At 38.7% G+C, this 17,350-nt stretch overlaps 3 pseudogenes; all 3 read left to right on the top strand.

Moving 5' to 3' along the window:
- Positions 1-385: 385 nt before the first annotated feature.
- Positions 386-4,207, top strand: LOC149004384 (cysteine-rich receptor-like protein kinase 25; annotated as a pseudogene).
- Positions 4,208-8,674: 4,467 nt separating this feature from the next.
- On the top strand, positions 8,675-10,033 carry LOC149004383 (F-box protein At1g47056 pseudogene; annotated as a pseudogene).
- A 5,697-nt stretch (positions 10,034-15,730) lies between these two features.
- Positions 15,731-17,083, top strand: LOC149004382 (F-box protein At1g47056 pseudogene; annotated as a pseudogene).
- Positions 17,084-17,350: the final 267 nt, after the last annotated feature.

The raw sequence follows: 17,350 nt of genomic DNA, 5'->3' as shown, positions 1-17,350 counted from the left end.
TAGGATGGTTGACGAAGAGTTTGCTTCTTCATCCTAACCCCTGAAGTCAGAGAGCATGGTTGACGAAGACTTTTTATTTTTTTTATAGGGATGGTTGACGAAGACTTTGCTTCTTCATCTTAAGCCCAGAAGTGGAGAGAGTTAGCAGCAGAGATAAAACGGTGAATAAATCTGCTTCTCCTCAGCCATAATCTTCTTGTTAAGAAGCCAAAATGCTGGCGGCGAAGAATTCCAAGATACGGTGGAAGCACTTACAGAGATGAACCCAGGAGCCAAAGCCGTCGCGTTGTTCTTCTCCTTCGTCGTCCTTTCTTGCTTCTTCAAGCTTTAGCAACTGTGTTTCGACCTAACTCTGAGATTAAAGAATTCATAGCGGGAGAGGATGATGGGAGCATGTACCAACACTATCTCAAAAGCAACAGTCGTTTTCCTCTGTTTCTTGTTCAGCTTCGTCGGCCACAGCTTCGCTGATCCTAACTACTGTACAATATTTGCTCCAGTGCAACAACTCTATTCGCATCCAACAGTAGCTACGAGTCCAACCTCAACACCCTCCTCTTTGTGCTTTCTAACGACTCAGCTTCCAACAACAGCTATGGTATTTCCATTGAAGGAAAGAGTCCCAATTACGTTTATGGCCAATACTATTGCAGAGGCGACGTCGCTAGTGATATCTGCCACGGTTGTGTTAACTTCGCCATTAAAGATATCGTCCAACGCTGCCCGAACGGGGAAGAGGCAATCATTTGGTACGATGAGTGTACGTTGCGCTACTCCAGCCAGGCCTTCTACTTCAGTCACAACGAATCCTTTACAGTGTTGCTGTCTAATAATACCCAGAACATCTCCAACCCAACTTTGTTTTATGAGCTCTTGAATAATACATTGATCGAGGTTAGAACTGAAGTTGCTTCCAGTTCTGATTACTTCGCCACTAAAGAAGCTAGTCTTACCCAATACCAAAATCTGTATTGTTTGGGACAGTGCAGCCCTGATACAACACGGAACGAGTGCTACAAATGCCAATCTGGTGCAATTTCTTATGTCCTTGAGCGCTTAAGTAGCGCACAAGGTGCGAGGCTTTTCAATGCAAATTGTGTTGTCAGGTTTGAAATTTTCCCTTTCTATGTAATCTCAGGCTCAGATTCAGCACCGCCTCCTCCGACAAACACAAGTACCAATCCTCGTGAGTTACTACTTCAAAGTATCATATAAAGTTCAGCCTGAAATTAGTTATTTTATGATATTTCTTTTTGTTATGCAGAACAAGGAAGCTCGTCTACACGACACATTGTTTCCATTGTTGTGCCAGTTTTCACTGCAGGCGTAATTCTTTTCTTTCTTCTCTTGTATTGTTTGCTAGTGCAGAAGAAACAGAAGAACCCATCAAAGGGAAGGCTGGAAAATGGTATACAGGCTATGATTTTATTTGTGCTGCTTTTTTCTCCTCCTCCTCTAAACCCTTAAATAATTCTACTGGAAGTCTAGTGCCTAGGGGCGCCGCTGGGCATTGGTACCCTTAGAGCACAGCCAAGCAGTGAATGACTCCCTATTCGCTAGACCTGAAAACAAGCTTAATTCTCTTGATTATCCAAAGTTCAGTATCTTGACTCCTTAAACTTGATTGCATGGTCAATTCAGTCTTGGAGTTGGAGAAAGAGATAAACTAGATTTAAGATTTTGACCCAATCTTGCATATTTATCTCACCTACTTTGACATAGCTGCAGTTCCTAATAATCTTCCACATTTTCTTGAAAGATCAAGTTTTTAATTTTAACTTCCTCCATTGATGGCTTCTGCAGATGAGAACACAATTATAACTCCAGAGTCGTTGCAATTTGATTTTAGTACAGTTCTGGCAGCCACTGAAAACTTTTCCATGGTTAATAAGATCGGTAAAGGGGGTTTTGGCGACGTTTACAAGGTGAGGCTTAAAAGAACTAATGAGGAAGTTACAATTATATCGTAATTAACTTTCTTGGAGCCATTAAATAGAAATTGTAGTCACTGATGAACTTGAAATAATTGAAGTTTTCATTGTGTAATTAATGATACAATCTTGAATCAAATTGTCTTCTCGATAATCTTTTCTCATTTATCTGAAGGTATTCAAATAAACCATTAGGCACTGTTTAGGATTGCCCCTTTCTGTCACAAGGCTAGTATCACCAAAGGATATTGACACTTATACTGAATATTCTATATAAACACAATGATTTTAACTGGATTAACACTTGAAGGGAAAAAGTTGCAGCTAATTAGAGCTCTCACTCTCTAGACTTCAAAACCTGAACTCACCAAATGTACTAGCTATATAGTTTGCTAATCATTTGTTATGGAACCAGGGTAAACTTCCTAACGGAAAAGAAGTTGCTGTCAAGAGGCTCTCGAAACTTTCTGGGCAAGGTGCAAAAGAGTTCAAGAATGAGGTCGTGTTAGTGGCAAAGCTTCAACACCGCAATCTAGTTAGGCTATTAGGATTTTGCTTGGAGAGAGAAGAGAAGATCTTGATATATGAGTTTGTTCCCAACAGAAGCCTAGATTACTTCCTATTTGGTTTGCCCCATACTCATACAACTCTTTTTTCCTTGCTAATCAATTTTTCTCATTTTATTTCCATGAATTATACATTGCCATTCTATGTAAATGAAGAACTAAAATTTGAAATTAATGACACTTCACCTCTTTGGTATACATGTCCACACACCAGCTTCCCATGATGAACTATTGATTACTTAATCATTTCCTAAATTGTTTTCCATGTTTTATGTGGATGATTATAGATCCTGAGAAACGGATGCAGTTAGATTGGCAGAGACGTTACAAGATCATAGAAGGGACTGCTCGGGGGCTTCTTTATCTTCATCAAGATTCCCGCCTTCGAATTATTCATAGGGATCTCAAAGCAAGTAATATCTTGCTAGATGAGGAAATGAATCCAAAGATCTCAGACTTCGGTATGGCAAGAATTTTTGGCGCTGGCCAAACTGAAGCTAGTACAAATCGAATAGTCGGGACTAGTAAGCTTCATTCTTATTGCTTCATGCATTCACATTTGCATGGAATGTTGGCTATTATTATAGGTTCTGCTGGCATAGCTTGATGAGGAAAAGTATTTCTTTTATAGCTTCTTTTACCTTGTTTAACAAAAGTATAGATGGAATAGAGATATAGTAATAGACTTGTTTGTTGGATCATATCAACTGACTTGATTTTGGAAGAGGGTTGCTAGCTGAAATTTCTTTTATAGCAAGTCTTGTTTCACACCTGACTTGCAAGCTGTTATACATAATTGAAAATAACTAGCAAGATTTTTCATCATAAAGATGGTTCAGCCCACCTGAAATTGCTTAACATGAAAATGTAATTTTTGTTAGGACTACCAGCCTGATATCAATTGCATCAAATAGAGGTAGCTGACCTATAAGGAAAAAGAGTTGTGGTTTTTCCTTGAAGCTAGATTAGTGGCTAGCAAAAAATTAACCTGTCAAGGAGAAATGATTAATAGAACCTATTAGATTCGATTTCCAAGTAACCTTAGTTGTTTATATTACCTTATAAATTGGTTGCAGTGGTTACATGTCTCCGGAGTATGCAATGCATGGACAATTCTCAGTGAAATCAGATGTTTTCAGCTTTGGTGTATCAGTTTTAGAGATTATAAGTGGAAAGAATAACAGTAGTTTCTATCAAACAGAGTATGCAGAGGACCTTATCAGCTATGTAAGTATGGATTTCTGCTCTACTTTTTTTTTTATTCCTTATATTATATTTGCTACTAATGCTACTACTTAAAAAAAAAAAACTTGTTCCTTTAGTTTTCTATACGATAGCCGATAGGCAATTCTGCTGAACCTAATGACTTGTATATGCATCTCGTAGGCATGGAGACATTGGAAAGCAGAAACAACATTAGAGTTGGTTGATCCAATTTTGAGAGAAAATTATTCAACAAGTGAAGTGATGAGATGCATTCATATTGGCTTATTGTGTGTTCAAGAAAATGTAGATGATAGACCTACCATGGTGAATGCAGTCCTTATGTTGAGTAGCTACTTAATTACTCTTCCATCACCTTCACAACCTGCATTTTTTATACGAAGCAGAATAGAACCAGGCGAGTTTATTGTAAGACAAAATATGCAGGATGCCGGATCAAGTCAATCTATAAATAAAATATCAATCACCAGGTTAGATCCCCGATAGGAAAATGTAATGTCTTTAAGTTACCCTAATTGGATGTAAGCAAGAAAATTTGATTAATAGATGCATAAATCTTGATTTGACTTTTCTGATTTCCTCAAGTCTCAACCAATAAACAATTGACGAAAATGTCATGTCAATCTCAATGTCTATTTCTTATGTTTAGAACATGTCAATCCAATTTAACTTTCACAGGTGGAGGAAATGTTTCTTAACATATGAAAGAAAATTTAATCCATAAAAGTCTTTTTATAATGTGAGAAGTATCCAAATAATTGATTTCTCTCTTTCTCTCTATACAGTAAAAGGGATTTGTCCTCTCAAATCCTGTCTGAAATAAAGGGTCATTCTGGTCGATCAACAGATACACTTCAATGAAAGGTGAATAAGTGAAGATTGCTCTTCTAGATTGTTGATCTGGATTGGTTGAGAATAAACTATGGTTTCTTAGGTTCATTTGTCTTTTTCAATTTAATCTCTTTATTGTATGCTCCCCTGAGCGTGCATGTATTGAATTGTCCTATTTTTTTTTAGCATGATTGGCACTTCTTTCTTTCTATTTTTATCTTTTTCTTCTTTATTTTTTTTTTTTTGTAATAGGTAGGTTTATTTTAAGGGGTGGGGACTATTATATATACAATAGGGAACATTCAACCCATGATCTCTTTACTGAGAGGCGTCTGTCATTACCAACTAAACAATCCTTTAATAGAGGTATGAAGAAAGGCAACAAACAATGCCCTCAATCTGGTGAACTTTGAGTGCACTAGGGCCACTTCTTCTTTCTTTATACCCATGCAATAATTGTAGCCGGACCTTCCTTGAGGGCAAGGGTTTCTATGAAGGTTATGGGTAACCAATTCCTCGACAACCTTTGTGATTACATTTGTTAGATCTAATGATGAACATGTGGCACCCAAAGACAACCGAAGGAAAATGGTTATGTACTTTTAGTTCTTGGAACTATACTTGGCTGACAATTGGGAAGTGGGTTGGGTTTTATTGTTTGGTAATGGCAAATGTCTTCGGCTATTACAAAGCTATGTGTCTTCTGTGAAGTTGCTGCTGATAAATCTTTTGCAATCTAAGGAAGTGCTGCAACTTTATCTTCAATTAGAATTCAATCTATGTTTGTTTTCTCTGATTATCAACAAGTGATTTCTAATTTACAGCAATGTATGCTTCAGTTTGTATCATTGTTCAACCGATTTTGGATAATGTAGTGCATTTACGTTCTCAGCTTATTGCTTGTAATTTTCTTTTTGTTCCAAAAGAGAATAACAATTTCGCTGACTTCCTGGATCGGGAAGCCCTATTTGTATTGTGTCTGCCAGTTTGACATGCTTCTGTTCCTTGGCCCACGATTTTGGTAATTAATGACAATGATATGATATATGAATGATTATGCTCCTAACTTTATCATGAAGTCTCTATGGTAGACACACATTAAGTCACACACTAGTCTTCTTTGGGCGGTCTCATCACTCTTCCCTCACAGCTTTGATGCACGTCTATTGGGTTCTCCGAGGTTGTTGTGTAAAGTCCTGTCAAGCCATGGTTGGGGATTAGGTCACCACTCTCTCACATCACCATTGGTATAAGATCTAGTGCGTGTCAAGGATAATCTTAGGCCAATGTAAAGCCATACGGTCTTGTACTACATGTGGTATAGATACTTCCCCAATGGCACCAACCAACTCGGTTCAGTATCCAATATCTCCCCTCATGCCTAGTGCCCTGTTGGTTCGATATTTTCCCACCTATGAATGGAATCCTCAATAGGAGGCATCCCTTGGATCCCATCCCTTAACCCAGTGGTCATTCACATATAATAGATAGGATGATCTCCATGTCCTCTCACGGGTCATTTCACCGGTCTTGAGCGCCCATGAGCCCTTATTTATTATATGCAACCCTACCTCTCTATGATGATAGTGGGCCTGCTTGACACACAGGACCCAACCACTAACATCACGGGTTAACCAGCTTCAATATCCCTGCCGAAAGGGTAGTGGTACTCATGAGGTCACCTAACCAAACACTTCTAGACATGCCCTAAATATGTAAATCAATAATCGGGAAAGTGCCAAGGACACCATAGGAATGCGTCCCATACCGCCTCCTCTGGTATCCTATGGCAGAAATGCCAAAAGGGCATTCCCCATTCCCAACCACAATATAAGCAATCATATAATGTCACTAGGGCAATGGGTGAACCCACAACCCTAGTAGAAAATACAAAGTAAAAGAAAAATAATAATATTTCTCCTCTCATACAATCCCATTCCATTTCATAACAATAATAATAGATTTCAAAGCAAGGAGCAACATCAGAAGTAATAATAAACATAAATTATAGCAATCCATATTTAACAAAAGACATAAAATAACCACAAAGTAATACTAAAGCAATACAAGATATCAATAATGAAGAGTAACTAACATCATTAAACATATAATATAAAGTTAAGTATATTCCTCATCTTTTACTTTGTTCTTCCTCCAAATCCAAGAATCCACTCCCACAAATTAGTGATTAAATATATATTAACCTATTTATGCAAAAGAAATAATCATCACAAATTAGAGCCCATTTGGGTTTCAAAGGATATCCTAAAATCTTCCCACGAAAACTCAAATCTGAAAAACTAGGTTAAAAATGGTAGTTCTCAACCTCATTAGTGAATGATCTTTAATTCGTCACCAATTCGAAGTTTGGGTCATCTAGAGAGTCAAAATGCATAAACCTTAGCATGGGATCTTACCATTACTCCCATACTCAAGGAAAACATTAATATAAGAAAAAAATAAGCTTGTATGATACCTATCATTATTTCCTTTCATAGATCCCTCAAAAGAAGAGAAGAGAAATTACTCCCACAACTAGGATGTGACATTAATACAAGAAGGGAAAGCATCCAAGATACCTAACAACCTTCCCTTTCAAGATCTCCACGAAAGAAGAGAAGATAAACTCTCACCAACTATGATTAAAGTGAAGGGTTAAAGAAAACTAACATTTCCTAGTGATTTTGCGAAGATTCGGATCATAAAAACCTTCGAATGATGGTAATTGCTCCTCTCTTTCGTTTCTCCTTTTCTCCCAAGCCTCCTCCTCTTTCTAGCCTCCAAAAATGCGTTTACGGATGAGATAAAACATAAATAGGGTTTAAAAATCCGAAATTCCAATTTTGCCCCTAAATAGAAAATGGGGTGGGGGTTGGTTCACCGAAACGGCCCAAACTTCTGGTCCATGGTTGGATCCTCAAATGAACTCCGATTTTGATGATTTTTGGCTCGTTGAAAAGGTCTTTCGACGATCTTCAATTTGATACCTTATTTGTGTCAATCGGATTCTCCATCGTTGACCTATGAACATTTCAAGATCACCCTTTTTACACTATTGTGATTAATATTCTCTCTTTATTTAAATTCTATGAGAGCTTTTGAGTCAATATAAGGGTCATCTATAAACATTGGTTCCATTTCCAATCCTTTGGGCTTGACTTGAATGGTCCACGATTGTCGCCGATTCGAGGCCCGAGTTCTCGGTCTTAAAACCACGGGTTAAAGGGGTAGAAATCTGAGGGATTTTACACTTATAAAGCTACACTTTTAATTTAGCTAGACAACATCTCACAGGGGTACATTTGAAATCAACAAAAAAGGATTACTATTACAATGGTCGAGTGGTCTAAGCAAGTTTTGGTCTTCGTGAGAGGTTGTAGGTTCAAATCTCAAAGACTTATCCCCTTTCACATTTTTTTTGTTGGTACTAAGACGGGTCAGAGAGACTCAAAAAGAAACTAACTAATAGGAATGAGAGACTTATCCACTTGAAGATCCTCTCTAAGTCAAAAGGAGGATCCAGAGAAGTTAGCGAGGCATTTTCTCTTTGGGTGTGAACTCTCGCTTTCAAATCAGACTTCTCTGTACGTCAAAACTAAAAGTATCATTCTCATCCTTCACAAGTTTATTTATCTCTTTTACATGACTTGCAAATTTACCTTAAAGCTTCCTTGAAGAGTGCACCAAATGCACCACCTTTACTAGTTCTAAGAAAATATCTGAATTCAAATTTTAAGAAAATAAAATAAAAAATAACAGAGGATAATCTATTAAATGTAGAACCTCACGATTTTTTTTTTGCTTGTCATAAAAATTATTAAAGATAAGCAGTATTTTCGACAAATCAATTTGAGTTTTGAATTTTAAATTTCAAATTCTTTCAAACTCAATTTAATTTTCCGGGTAAGAAGCAATTTATTGCGAGTCCAAAGCTAAGGATTTAGGATTACATAGAGTTTGAAATTCTTTCAAACTCAATTTGTTGAATAATCCTACTCCTTGCCGTGCACGAAAAAAAAAAAAAAAAAAAGAGAAAGAGAATTTATGTAAAATTTTGTTTCGGTTGTTATAAATACGATATAAGAGAGAGAGGATTTTGACAAATCAGAAACAGAAAGAAGGATGGAGAAAAGTATTCCCCCTTATTTATCTCTGTACTCGGCCGACTGTTGTCGACGTGGATGGCGAACAAACCTGGAAGACCTTCCCGACGAGTGCCTGGCCATTGTGTTCGAGTTTCTGGACTCGATTGACCGCAAGAACTGCTCTATCGTCTGTCATCGTTGGCTCCGCATAGAGGGTCAGAGCCGACGTCACCTCGGTGTTGAAACCATACCCCACAAATCCCATGATCTTCTCTTCCAGCCGGACATTCCCTCTCTCTTGACTCGATTCGATTCCCTTACCTCACTCGCACTCCAATTCGTCAGCATCGACGACGATGATCTCGTCCTCATCTCACTTCGCTGTCGCAAACTAACCAGACTAAGGCTTTTTTGTTGCAGACTTTTAACCGATGCAGGGGTAGCCGATTTTGCCTTGAATTGCAAGGGTTTGAAAGAATTTGATGCCCAATGTTGCGTTTTTGGTGCCAACGGCATCAACGCTATCCTCAATAATTCTTCTTTCCTCGAACATCTCACCGCCCTGAATCTCGACGGCTTGGCTGTTGCCAATGCCATGTCGTCGTCTATAGGTCCAGGCGTGGCTGCTTCCTCTCTCAAGACTATCTGCATCGGTGAAAGACCTTACAGAGGAATCACATTTCCCCAATGTTTTGTACCTTTGATTATCGCTTCTAAGAATCTTACAAGTTTGAAGGTCTACAACTGCTCTGGGAATTGGGATAAGGTGCTCGAAACCATGGTAAAACAACATGTGACGGGTTTGGTCGAGTTCCATCTCATCAAACCCGGAATAAGCGATGCTGCTCTTGTTTCTATATCTAATTTCTTGGATTTGGAGACGTTGCGCTTCACTGCAAATGCGAACTGTACGAATGCAGGGCTCGCGTACGTCGCTAATCGCTGCAAGCGTCTAAGAAAACTCTTCATAAAAAATTCGTCGATATTTAATAAAATAAGGGATGAGGGCATCACTGCTATTGCCAAAGGGTGCCCTAAACTTGAGGAATTGATTATAGTGCGTGTGAATATTACTTCTTTGAGTTTGAACATGCTCGCTCAGAATTGCCCAAACCTGGAGAGTTTAGCACTGTGCTGGAACGACACAGTTCGTGATGCCGAGATGAGATTAATCGCTGCTAATTTCATGGCGTTGAAATATCTTATTATCAATGGCTGTGGAATCACCGATCAAGGAGTGCTGGCTCTTTCTAGTGGTTGCCCTAATTTGCTTCATCTAGATATTATAAATTGCATCGCAACAACTCCGGATGAATTGAATCGGTTGAAGGCGAAGCGGGATTCGTTGTCGTCGATTACCACCGTCGTTCCTAGGTTCCTTTGTTTCGGTAATTAGCTTGAATCATACTTCGGAGAATTGTCACTGCACCATCCTGGTGTGTTATATATATATATATACCTATTGTAACTGACTATTCATTCATTGTCAGCTGAACCAATCCTTTATTAATGGTCATCTTAATAGGGGCTGACTTTTTGGCGGGGTTACACCCTTATGTACCTAAAATTTTCTTTACTCCTGGGTCCTTACTTGAGATGTTCGTTCATATTGTTAGGGACATGGTTAGGGACATCGAAAATGGTAGGACCTATTTCAGATTGTAATTTTACTTTTTTGAATTTAATATAATGGCACATATGGGAGATTCATCAGTATTTAATAAAACTGCCTTCGAAAAATAAAAAGAAATTTTTTTGCCTGATGTCTTACAATTTCAGCAATAAAATATCTACCACAATGATATATCATCATGGTCAACAATTTTTTTTTTTGTAATCATGGTCAACAATTTCAATCAAGGGGAAAAAAAAACACATACACGCAGAGCAGTGAGAACAATATAACTGATGGTAAAAGAATCTTAAAATTTATAATGCAAAATCCACCGTAAAGGCCAGTTCAAAATAAAGTAGAAATGCCAAATACTTCGACGACTAGGCAACGTTAGTTTCAGGTTGATGTATATGTATTGATAGTTTTACCACCCTTTGAATGTCGTCTTAGAGTGGATCATAGATGTTGTTGCTAATTACATTGGGACTGATCTTTGAAACTAATAACAAGAATCAAGGATGAAACCCACAGCCTCACAAATCCCACCAAACAATAATTTCAAAAGCTGCACTACAGCACCTGATAGAACCTTCACTGAGCTTTTTGGGCCTCCTAAGAGAGAAAAACAAGGAAAAGGACATAGATATGCTTCATATAAGCATGGAACTTTATTTAGGCGAAATTCGCTGGTTTCTCCAGAAGGTGAAATAAAAATGTCGTCGAAACCGATATTACAATATGTCGCCGGAAAATCGACGATTTTCCGGTGAAACCAAGATTTTCTGGCGAAACTTCCAAATTTCGCCGACCAAACTTCAAAACTTTTTTTTTTTTTTTTTTTTCTACTGCTCTTTGAGTCGTGGGTAGTAGGCTAACAGCCTTTGCTATTTTTGCCGGAGAAGAAGAAGAGAGAGATAAAGAGACCGATCTGTTTTGCCGGAGAAGAAGAAGAAGAAAGAGAGAAAGGGAAAGAGATCCCGAACAAACTGAACAACTTCTCACCGCCGAGATCTCGCCAAGATCTCGGCGAACCGAGCGAAACTATCTAAGCATCGTTCCATGCATACAAGTAAGGGATGAGATTTTTTTTTTTTTTTGGTGAATAAGGGATGAGATTCACTAGTAGACAAAATGAATATGAAAGTAGTGGAATCATAAAAGTAAGAGACAGAGCTAGCAATGGGATGTTAAGTACAACTACAGATACCTTTCCAGTGAAATATAGGTAATCAAGATTTGAAATGAATGGGGACAATAGGAGTACTTGTAGGAAGATCTACACCTAAGGAGGACATGGCAGACTACACCTAAGGAGGACATGGCAGACTAGTGAGTGGCAGAGGAGTAATGACTAAACAAGGACGTCTTGTATAAACGTGGAGCTTGGGTTGGAACACCTAGAGAGGACTATGTAGATAATTGAACCACATAGATAGGGAGGTCACTGTCCAATTCGTTGGAAGAAACAGGAGATAAGTTAAATGGGATGGACTCAAAGAATGATAAATTAGCAGCAACAAAGTATTTTTGCAAGTGTGGAGGACAATGACGATGCCCTTTCTTAGTCCGAGACTAACCAAGAAATATGCACCTAAGTGCCCCAGGATCCAATGTGGACGACCTAGCATGATAATCTCAAAGAAAGTACAACAACAAAACATGAGGTGGAATAAGCAATAGCGAGGTTTGAGGAAATAGGATAGAGTGAGGGATATCTCCTCATAAGATTTATGAGAAAACACTTAGTCAAAATAGCATCAACAACAAAAACTTTAAGAACCTTCATTTTAAACATCAAGGAACGGTGACCTCCATCACGTAGTGATTTTTCCTCTTTGCCATCTTTTGTTGTGGTGTGCTAAAGTAGGAAGACTCGAAGCACACCATCTCGTGTCATAATCTCAAGAAAATGAGCATTAAAGTACACTTTAGCATTTTCACCATGTCAAATCCACACATTCACATCAAACAAGTTTTGATTCCAACACAAAAGCACAAAGTATAGAAAACAACTCAAGATGGTTTTTCATTAAGTAACCAAGTGACCCAGAGTGGTCATCGACAAAAATCGCAAGATAGCTGAAACCAACTTTGAAGAAATAAGGAATGGCTCCTATACTTCAGGATGTACTAATGTCTAATGCATAAGGAAAAGCACGCCTATTATTGACTCTATGAGATAACTCACACGTGGAGCTTCCTAAATTGACACGAGTAACATTCTAAAATAAAGAAAGACTGAAAAGTAGAACGTAACTTCTTTTAAACTATCCAAGGATTGGTGATGAAGACAATAATAGATTTGATGAGGAGAAACAACAATAGTGCATGCAATAGAAAGAGACTCTGTATCCTCAAGTAAAAAAACGGTGATATAAGTGGGAATGCTCTGCTAGCCGAACCCATAATTTGGGCCCTAGAGCCCAACCAAAGCGGCGCACCTAGTGGGCCAACCAAACCCTAATGGTATTTTTCTCACTTCTTTTGCTAATTATTTTAGTCCAATAATATTTGTCTTATTTTTGTGAGTTGAAATCTGATTTTACTTCTTTAATTGGGTTAGCAATAAGAGTCTTAGTTAGAGCGCCAGTCCAGATTGGAATCTATTTTAAATTAAGATTCCTTTTGGATGATTAACTATTACTATGCAAGTTATTTTCTTTTATTTGTGGTTATTATTTAATTGAGTTGTAAAGCGAATCCTAGTCTATAAAGGATTCCATAGTTGAGTCAAGTTTGTTTTTTAATTAGAGTTTAAGTATTTCCTCCACTTGTAAAGCTATATCCCACCCATCTCATTGTAAAGTTAAGTTGAGTTGAACACAAGAATCTAAATTTGAGGGAATTGACTCGTGGTCTTCTTACGGGGGTCATGACCAGAGCATCTTCTTCAAGTTCCAGCAAGTTCTACCAATCTCCAGCATTGGTTCAACAAACCAACAACATCTACAAGTACAACAGCCAGCCCCCTTCCCCCTTCTCTCTCACTAGCAATCCCCCCCCCCCCCCCCCCCCCCAAAAAAAAAAAAACCCATTCGCTCTCTTGTGCAAGCTTCCCACCTCCTTCCCATCGCTCAGCAGTCCCAACAGCCCCCTCCCACCCCTACAATAAACCTAAGACCCCTCCCCCCACCCCTGCTGCAAACCTATGACCACCCCCACCCTCTCCCCTCCCTCTTTCTCCCCTTCGGTCCCCTCTTTACCCGTTCATTTTTGTGGCAGATCTGAAAACCCAAAAAGAAAAGAGAAGACAAGAAAGAAAGAAAAGAGAAGAGATCAGGAGAGTGCCCAAGAAACCCTCCTAAGAACCGTTTAACAACCAATCTCTTACATCCCTCCTTTTATCATCCCTAAAACCTCTCATACCCAATTGCATGTTTCCTTCATCACCCTAGAGTAAGATTGGGTATCACTAAACACACCACATGTTTCTTTATTATATCCCATATTGACTTTGCGCATCTTAAAATCATCCCATAAGGATTTGTTAAACAGGAACTGTAACAACCCTCGTAATTCTAACCCAGAATCCGTATTCCAAGTCTGATAACCCGAAGGTTAAGCCAGAATAACTTGTGGAGTATCCGGATTGGAGTTCATGATCGATACCTTGAGTCCATGGATCTGGATTCTAATGATGAAGAACCTGCCTTACTGGGAAAATGGATCACCTGTTGGAGTCAAGAGGTGTTTGAAGATGTCCGAAATCAAGATAAGATCAATCCCACATGTTGTATAGGGTTAGGCTTGAGTTGGGATCAACCCTTTGAGCAAAGCACCAAAGTACTAAAAAGTACTACAGAGCAGTTGCTTAAGGCAGTTGTTGACCAATCAACCTCCCCAAGCGACCGCTAAGTTTGCTTACGGGAATTTTACCCTATTTTCCCTTAATCCCCTATATATAGAAAACCCCGACCTTTTTACTCATTATTCTATTCGGGATTGTTGTTGTGAATAGTTTGGAGGCAGAGAACACGTGCTAGAAGGTGAGAGAAGTGTGGTTTGTGAAGAAGATCCAATCCTTCATATGTTTTGCAAATCAAGTGGACGTAAGTGATCCCACACATTCTATATTATTTCCCATCTCTTGAATGGTGTGGATCCATCCTCTTTGTGGATTGGTAGTTACCTAATTTCTTTAGTTCTATTCCCTATCAATGACTTTGATTAGATCCTATCCGAAAACGGACCCTTGCGTTCGAATGAAGGATATATCTAATCGAAGGAGATGATTTGAATATTGAATCTTTAGAATGGTAGCTTGTTGTTTCGTGCTTGTGTTGTAGGCTCCTTAAGGATGAAATTCATTTAAATCTTCCCAAAACCGAATTAATATTGGGAGATCAAAAGTCAGAATTTCGGACTTAGAGGCTATCTGTAACAGGGGCGGTCGCTTGTCCAACCAACCCCCCCAAGTGACCGGCTGGGTCACAGTATCTCTGTGAAGTTGGTCCTTGCTCTGATTTGATTCATGTCTTCAATGTATTGTTGCAACTCTATGTTTAGGTGATCTCTGAAGTTTACGAACTGATGTGAGTGAGGTTTACTTGCACTTTAGTAAGATTTTTACATATTTATAATGACACACATTCTTATTTATATGCGATGATATGCTATATGATGAATTATTTAATTCTTATATTATTCATTGCTCATTTAACTTGTTGTAGTTGTATAAGTCATTAAATTGAGTTGAATGTATGCTGTAAATGATGCTTATATATACTTTATCACTTTGTGATATAAAATGAATGATTATGTTATAATGAATGATGATGTGATGTAAGTGTGATGGAACGATATCCATTTGGGTATCCATAGCTTGCGATATCAGAGGGTTGTGGTATGAGACACATGTTTGTTTACTAATGCCCCAAGCACTATCATGATTGCTGGATGACATACCTAGGGAGTCTAGATTGCATGGTTAGGTACCCTTACATGCTACTACCATTTCTGTAAAGTTATTTATCTATTCTATATGACTTGCAAATTTATCTATTCTATATGACTTGCAAATTTACCTTAAGGCTTCCTTGAAGAGTGCACCAAATGCACCACCACCTTTACTAGTTCTAAGAAAATATATGAATTCAAATTTTAAGAAAATAAAATAAAAAATAATAGAGGATAATCTATTAAATGTAGAACCTCACGAATTTTGTTTTGCTTGTCATAAAAATTATTAAGGATAAGCATTATTTTGGACAAATCAATTTAGTTTTGAATTTTAAATTTCAAATTCTTTCAAACTCAATTTTATTTTCCGGGTAAGAAGCACTTTATTGCGACTCCAAAGCTAAGGATTTAGGATTGAAATTCTTCCAAACTCAATTTGTTGAATAATCCTACTCCTAGCCGTGCACGGAAAGAAGGAAAAAAAAGAAGAACGGAGACTTTATGTAAAATTTTGTTTAGGTAGTTATAAATAAGATATGAGAGAGAGAGGATTTTGACAAATCAGAAACGGAAAGAAGCATGGAGAAAAGTATTACCCCTTATTTATCTCTGTACTCGGCCGACTCTTGTCGACGTGGATGGCGAACAAACCTGGAAGACCTTCCTGACGAGTGCCTGGCCAATGTGTTCGAGTTTCTGGACTCGATCGACCGCAAGAACTGCTCTCTCGTCTGCCATCGTTGGTTTCGCATCGATGGTCAGAGCCGACTTCACCTCGGTGTTGAATTCTTATACCACGAGTCCGATCTTCTATTCCACCCGGACATTCCCTTTCTCGACATTCCCTCTCTCTTGACTCGATTCGATTCCCTTACCTCACTCGCATTCCAATTCGTCAGGATCGACGACGATGATCTTGTCCTCATCTCTCTTCGATGTCGCAAACTAACCAGACTAAAGCTTCGTTGTTGCAGACTTTTAACCGATGCAGGGGTAGCCGAATTTGCCTTGAATTGCAAGGGTTTGAAAGAATTTGATGCCCAATATTGCGTTTTTGGTGCCAAGGGCATCAACGCTATCCTCAATAATTCTTCTTTCCTCGAACATCTCACCGCCCTGAATCTCGACGGCTTTGCTGTTACCAATACCATGTCGTCGTCTATAGGTCCAGGCGTGGCTGCTTCCTCTCTCAAGACTATCTGCATCGGTGAAAGACCATCCCAATTTTTTGTACCTTTGATTATCGCTTCTAAGAATCTTACGACTTTGAAGGTCTACAACTGCTCCGGAAATTGGGATAAGGTGTTCGAAACCATGGTAAAACAACAAGTGACGGGTTTGGTCGAGATCCAACTGACGAGAGTCGGAATAAGCGATGCTGCTCTGGTTTCCATATCTAATTTCTTGGATTTGGAGACGTTGCGCCTCGCTGCAAATGTGAACTGTACGAATGGAGGGCTCGCGTACATCGCTAATGGCTGCAAGCGTCTAAGAAAGCTCCACATAAAAAATTCGTCGAGATTTGATAAAATAAGGGATGAGGGCATCACTGCTATTGCCAAAGGGTGCCCTAAACTTGAGGAATTGATTCTAGTGCGTGTGAATATTACTTCTTTGAGTTTGAACATGTTCGCTCAGAATTGCCCAAAACTGAATAGGTTAGAGCTGTGGAAGAACGACACAGTTCATAATGCCGAGATGAGATTAATCGCTGCAAAATTCATGGCGTTGAAATATCTTATTATCAATGACTGTGGAATCACCGATCAAGGAGTGCTGGCGCTTTCAAGTGGTTGCCCTAATTTGCTTCATCTAGATATTATAAATTGCATCGCAACAACTCCGGATGGATTAAATCAGTTGAAGTCGGAGCGGGATTCCTTGGTCGTCAATAACCGCCCTCGTTCCTTCCTAGGTTCTTTGTTTCGGTAATTAGCTTGAATCATACTTTGGAGAATTGTCACTATACCATCTTGGTGTGTTATATATACATATATATTGGAACTGACTATTTCATTCATTGTTAACTGAACCAATCCTTTAATGGTCATTTCTTGGTTGTGCTCTTTACTAGGGCCGGCCATCAGCCATGATCCTATTCTCTTCCTTTAGCAGCCAAGTGATTTCAACTTCTGCACTTAAAACATATCTTAAGATCTCTTAAAAAGGGTGGTTGGATTGAGATCTCGATCCGAATTG

This window comes from Hakea prostrata, chromosome 9 (assembly GCF_041222555.1).
Source record: "Hakea prostrata isolate BN-2017 chromosome 9, UWA_Hpros_2, whole genome shotgun sequence".
NCBI lineage: Eukaryota > Viridiplantae > Streptophyta > Magnoliopsida > Proteales > Proteaceae > Hakea > Hakea prostrata.
This window is presented reverse-complemented; position numbering and strand designations above follow the sequence as displayed.